A 5,817-nucleotide genomic window follows, 5' to 3' on the forward strand; every position below is an offset into this window, starting at 1 on the left:
GCCGGGACGGCGTGGGGGCTGCCTGAAGGCCGCGGCCGGCGCGGTGTCACCGTGGGGCTTTTTCCAGGCGCGGTTGCGCGAGCCTCGGGCACTTCCTTTTCAACAGGCTTTTTCCTTTTCCACAACTCCTGCCCGGCGCCGATGCTGGGGCCTAAGGTGGGAGGTCGAAGCGCGGGCAGGCTGGATGGGTGGACGGATAATCCATCATCTTACGTAACCGCGGAGAGAGAAGACTAATTGTGTCGGAGGCTGACGTGCCTACCTTTGCTTCAGGTGTGTTAAGAGTGGCGTCCACGTTCTCGTCTGTGAAATGACAGGTTCCCATCCGAGGGCCGCAGAGCATCGCTGGAAGCCTCCCCTGCCGCCCCCTCCCCGGTCTTTTTTGTGGCTGGGATAGACAAACAGGCCCTTGGTTTCCTCTTTCTAAAGCATCCATTCTCGGTCCGGACCCCCTGCCTGAGCCCAGCAGCTCCCGAGGGGCAGTTTTTCAGAGGAGAAACCCCTGCCCTGGGTGGCCCTGGGTCCTAGGCGATCTCTTACAACAAAGATGTGCTTTGTTTCAAAACTGTCTGAAGGTTCAGTGACAGGCTGGGCTTTGAGTGGAGTAGATATTTACCCGGCACTTGCTGGTCCATGCCTCCTAACCGGATTGCGCCCTGCCTGGCAGAGTCACAGTTTCTGATTGTGTTAGGCGACCAGGGCCTGCCTGGCCAGGGGCCTGCAAAGCGCTCTTAGCCCTCAGGCTTCGGAGAGCCAGATGGAGGCTTCTGGGGTGGCCCCTGTGGTTCCAGCTGGAGTGCAGGGGGCAGATTGCGTTTGAATACAGCTTTCAATAAAGCTTGTGAAGTTGGGGCCGCGTCCGTCTGGAAGGATTCTGAAGGCGGGTGCGGTCGACTAGATGAGTCCTAAAGCCATGTCGAAGCCCCTGGTAGACAGGATTCAGGGTGACCTGAGGAGTCTGCTTGGGAAAGGCACAGGCCCTGGGGTTAGGTTTGGTTTCACAGAGTGTGGCATACGGTTCTGGTCTTGTTGCTCTGCGAAAGCGCATGCTGTCAAGGGAGGGAGGTTTATTAAATTATTAGTCATTAGTTCCATTACGATTTGTTCGTGATTGCAGAGGGTGGAAGAGAAGTACCGGGGGAACCTTTTTCCTATTTTTTCTGCTTCTGCACTGAAACCAGAAAGCGGGAACTTACGTGGTGAGAGTTGTGGCAGGGTGGGGGGTACATGGAGTGGTTTTGCTCTGGGGGACCGACCCCGTGATGTCCTTAATAAAACTCTCCTAACTGGCAGTCGGTCTTCACCTAGGTGGGGCTGTAATTTATCTGCGGGTCTGCGTGAAATCTGTTGGCAGGAGGGTGGCAGGAAAACTCTTTAAGACTGAGTGTTTGGGGACTTTGAGCCCCTATGGGCACAGACTAGCAGGTCTGGAGCACGTGAAACACACAGGTTCTGCCTTTCGTCTTCCACGAGTGGGTTAATTGGTGATTTTCTCAAGTGAAGATGTGGCGGTTGATGATTTGATTTAGCAGAGCTGGACGCGGTAGGCCGGAGGTGCCTGAAGGGCCAATCCACTTTGGAAAGGCTCTGCCCTGGCGACAGGCTTGCATGGCTGCTGCACACAGGCGGGGTTGGTTTTGTAGGTAGGTGGCTCCTGCTGCCACTCCGGGGGCCTGACTGCTGAGTCTTTGAGTCCTGGTGCTGTTACTTTTTTGTGCTTTGTCACTGGGGAGCTCAAGGTGCCTTGGTAGTACCAGTACTGGTTGGGCAGCTTTGGCAATGTCGGCCAGGCAGAAACTCAGCCCACATGGAGACACAGTCAGGAGACTGCTGAAGCCACCGGTGTGCACGCCTGGGCCGGTCCAGCCGGTCCAGGCAGTGCTAAGCTCCGTCGTCTCCTGGGACGGTGCTGCCTCTGGCATCCCTTCCTGGGACCGCTCCTGTGCCTGGGTTGGCAGCTTGCAGAGCCCTGGCAGTGCCTCTTGGAATGGCTGGGCTGTGGCCTGCTCAGTGTCACCCGTGATGCGGCTCAGCTGTTTGGTTTGGCCCTTGCATCGCCTCAACTGCAGTTCTGAGTGGTGTTTGCCTTGGCAAAGGAGGACGCTTGTCCTTGGCCTTGCTGATTAAAAATGCGAGAATAAAAAGTGCAGTTTTGATTTTCTTCCCTGTAAGAATCTGTAACGCAGACTTTGACCTCTTTTCTGGTGGCTCCATTCCCTTGGGAACTGTGTCCTCGGGGAATTTCATGGAAAATGATGGGGAGGGGAGCAGAACGCTTCCCGGGGTTTGCAGAGAACCCAATCTCAGACCTTCTGGGGGCAGCACCTGGGCTGGGCCCTGCAGGGGTTGGGAGGGCGAGGCGAGGAAGACCCCTTCCTCAGGGGTCTCAGACCTTCTGGGGGCAGCACCAGGCCGGGCCCTCACTCAGGTAGCCCTGGGTAATGGCCCAGATGGAGGGATGGAGTGCTGGAATCTGCCTCCCCCAGATGACTGAGGGGCCTTTGGAATTAAGGCTACTGAAACTGCAGCCTTCTTGGGGGAGCCCCGAGCATCCCTGCATGCTGAGGGGCTGGCTTTCTGGCTGGCTGTGGCTCCTGGAGTGCCAGGCGACTGCCAGGTGGGTGTTTTCCTCACGGTCTTGTGTCCGCAGAGAAGCCTGGCTCCCAGGTGACCCATGACCTGGAGTGTGGCGGTTCCAGCACCTTCTCTGGGAATAGTGCCATTGACCCACAGCCTGTCTTAGAACATGTGAGGTGGGAGAGCATCCGGGGAGGAGGAGGAGTCCCTGTTACAGCCGTGGCCCCGGCTTTCGTGGTGCCGAGGCTCCTGGCCCTGGCTGGTCACTCTCGCAGCTGGTGGGGAAGCCAGCCTGGCAGGGCCGCGGTCGTGCTTCGAGGAGACGGGTGCCACCGCGTTGCTGGAGCCAGGAACCAGTTGGGTTTGCCGCCTCTGGTGTGATTGGTAAGGGCTTGTGCCAGGTGGTAGGTGTCATGTGCTGGGTGGCGGGGAGCCCACTGCCGGCTTTTCTGCTCCAGGCCCGGCTGCTCCTCTCTGCTACATCCAGCTTCTTCGTGGGATGTGCAGAGCTCACCGTCCCCTCCATTTGGAGACTGTGGTGCGGGGAGGTCTCTGACAGGCACCTCCTGGCATTGGAGCCGCCTGCCTGGGGGGCAGCAGAGCCGGCACCTGAGGAGGAGGACAGTCACAGTGCTGGGCCCAGCTCCGTGTGCGTGCGCGCGTGTGTGTGTGTGTGTGTGTGTGTACATGTGCACGCGATGCTTTGTTTTCAGGGATACTTCCTGGGGTGGCCCCCGTGGGCACCGTCTTGCCGCAGGGTGGCGGGGTCTGCTGCCACTGAGTGGACCTGGCCTGTGTTTTCTCCCTGTGTACATGTCTTGTTCTCTGTTACCCGCCCTCGCCACCGCCAGCCTTTAGCAGGGTGCGCATCTCCCAGGAGTCGTGCTGATGTGGTCCCCTCGGCAGGGTGGCCAGGGCACAGAGACCAGTTGCTGCGTCTCGCTGCCCTCTGGGCTGCCCAACCTCTGTGGGCTTTGGTCCCGGGCACTGTCCTGCCAGTGGTGGCTCCAGGGTGCGCGGCCCTTCTGCTGGTGCTTGCTTAGCATCCCATGCCTGCTGTGCCGTTGGTGGTTGCGTGAGGTCCGTGTCTACCAATGGATGTGACCAGGTGGTTCTGGGACATGGTGCTTGTGGAGTTGTGGGCTGAGTGGGAGAGTGTCTTGCCCATGCCCGCTGTCCCCACAGGCCTTGCCTTGAGCAGGCGTCCTTTATTGGGGAGATCGGTTGACTCATGGGACTGACCAAGTGGACTTGAGGTTCAGGGTTAAAATGAAGGCCGGTGCTGCCCTGTGCTTTCAGGGGCCACCGTTAGAGGGGAGGGCAGTGGGTGGGAGCTGCTGGGAGCTGTGTTCCTGTTGCTATCTTGTTTGCAACTGAAGGTTCCAAAGGTCGAGGCCTGAGGGCCATGCTCTGTCTACTGGCCACAGGCACCATGGCCTGAGTTGTCCAGGATAGGTGGTCTTGCAGAGGAGGGCTGCTGTGTGACCTGGCCACTGAACAGGAGGGGCCTATCTCTCTTCCGAGCTCCAGGAGGCAGGCTGGCCAGGAGGCTGAGGCCCGGCGCATCCTTCTCCCCCGTTCACAGGTCTGGGTCCTGGTCGGGGGAGCAACCCCGGCATCACTGCAGGAGTAGCAGGTGGTGGGCAGAGCTGGACATCACCGCTTGTCCCCATCCAGCCTTGCATGGCCCTCTCTGCCAGCTGCCCTGGGCTGGTGTTGCCTGTGGCTGCCACCATAGGTGGGGACACTTGCACCGTCTGTGGAGCTGGGGTGCCACTGACTGCTAGCTGAGGCTGGCTCCTGTCCTTCCTTGCACTGAGCCAGAGTCTGCCCTGTGTTGCCTTCCCTACCTCCTTGTCTGGGTGACTTTCTTTGAGGCCCCAGGATAGGGAAACATCTTCGTGGCTGCACAGAGCCCATGGTCCCCTGGAAGCTCTGTATTTGGGCGGCCAGCGCTGTCAGCCGCCCCCCACAGCCTGCGCTAAGATCCCTAGTAATTACAGGCAGGCTGGGATGGAGCTGGCACTGGCCTCCAACGCACTTCCACCTCCCCCGAGCGCTGATTCATTCCTGGCCCCTGGTTGTTCCTGTACAGCTGCACGATGACTTGAGGGGCCTCAACCCAGAGGCAGAAGGGGAGGCCGAGAAGGGACCCGTTTGGCTCTGGGACTGCAGGGGCTTGATCTGTCCTGCCCACGGATGCCTCCGCTGGGCCTGGAATGGTGGCCGGTCTGTGAGGGGGACCCATTGGTATTTGGGAACGAACATACCTCGTTTCTGGGTTCTGGAGCGTTCATGCTTGAATCATTGTCCCACCTTTGTTGAGGTCTGCTCGCTCCAGCTGTGTGCTCCTCAAGCAGTGGCCTGGGCCCTCTGAGGGCTCCCTGGAGGTGGTGGCGGCTGGTACCGCACGTGGTTGGAATCCCTGTTTCCCAGGGCTGTGGGCAGTACAGGCTGAGGCAGTACAGGCTGAGCCCCCTGGTTGGGGGCTGGCCTAGGCAGGCTGAGGGCTGTTTCTCCTGCTGTGGCCCAGGGGCTCTTGGTGTTGGTCCTGCACCAAGGGGACCAGAAAGCCCAGGGAACAAGAGTGGAGTAGGCGGTGGAGATGGTGGGGAGGTTGGCCTGAGCCCATGCTGTGCTGAGGAGTCCCTTCCAGGGGGCAGGAGGCTGGGGGTCTGCCCCTGGCGGGGGCGCGTTTCTGCCTGCCAGGCACAATGACACCCCCAGCATCTCCCTCAAGTTATCCCCGATTTGTTCTTGGTCTTTTTGACTAACGCTACAGAGCCTTGTCTGGTGGCTGTTGGTTTGGTCACCCCTGAGCCTTGGAAAATCCTGCCTGGTCCTTGGGCTTCCTGCCAGGCCTGCCAGGAGGAGTTTTGCCTGGCCTGTTCCCTGGCCATAAGACCTTGGCCAAATCTTGCTCCCTGGGCAGTGGGTATAGCGGGCAGGATGCTCCCAGGGTCCCTGGAGACTCCGGGACCTGTCCCAGGTCAGGTGGCACCAGCTTTGGTATCCTCAGTGCTCTTGTCCTCTCTCTAATGGGCGGGGGTGGGATGCATGCAGCACCATCAGATCTGATGTCCTGGACCGTGAGGTGCTGGGGACCCCTTGGAGGGGAAAAGGCTGTCAATTTTTGTTTTTTTGTTTTTTGAGACGGAGTCTCGCTCTGTCGCCCAGGCTGGAGTGCAGTGGCCAGATCTCAGCTCACTGCAAGCTCCGCCTCCCAGGTTTATGCCATTC

At 59.6% G+C, this 5,817-nt stretch overlaps 1 protein-coding gene across 1 annotated transcript in view; it reads left to right on the forward strand.

Annotated features, from left to right (window-relative positions):
• Window positions 1-262: 262 nt before the first annotated feature.
• BAIAP2 (BAI1-associated protein 2) overlaps window positions 263-5,817 on the forward strand; it is a 78,226-nt gene continuing 72,671 nt past the window's right edge. Inside the window, exons 1-3 of the mRNA XM_011958975.1 lie at window positions 263-317; window positions 1,118-1,208; window positions 3,897-3,904. The gene's annotated coding sequence lies outside the window, so the exon portion shown is untranslated. The remainder of the gene's footprint in view (window positions 318-1,117; window positions 1,209-3,896; window positions 3,905-5,817) is intronic.

The sequence above is a fragment of the Colobus angolensis genome, unplaced genomic scaffold, assembly GCF_000951035.1.
Source record: "Colobus angolensis palliatus isolate OR3802 unplaced genomic scaffold, Cang.pa_1.0 Scaffold1, whole genome shotgun sequence".
Lineage (NCBI taxonomy): Eukaryota > Metazoa > Chordata > Mammalia > Primates > Cercopithecidae > Colobus > Colobus angolensis.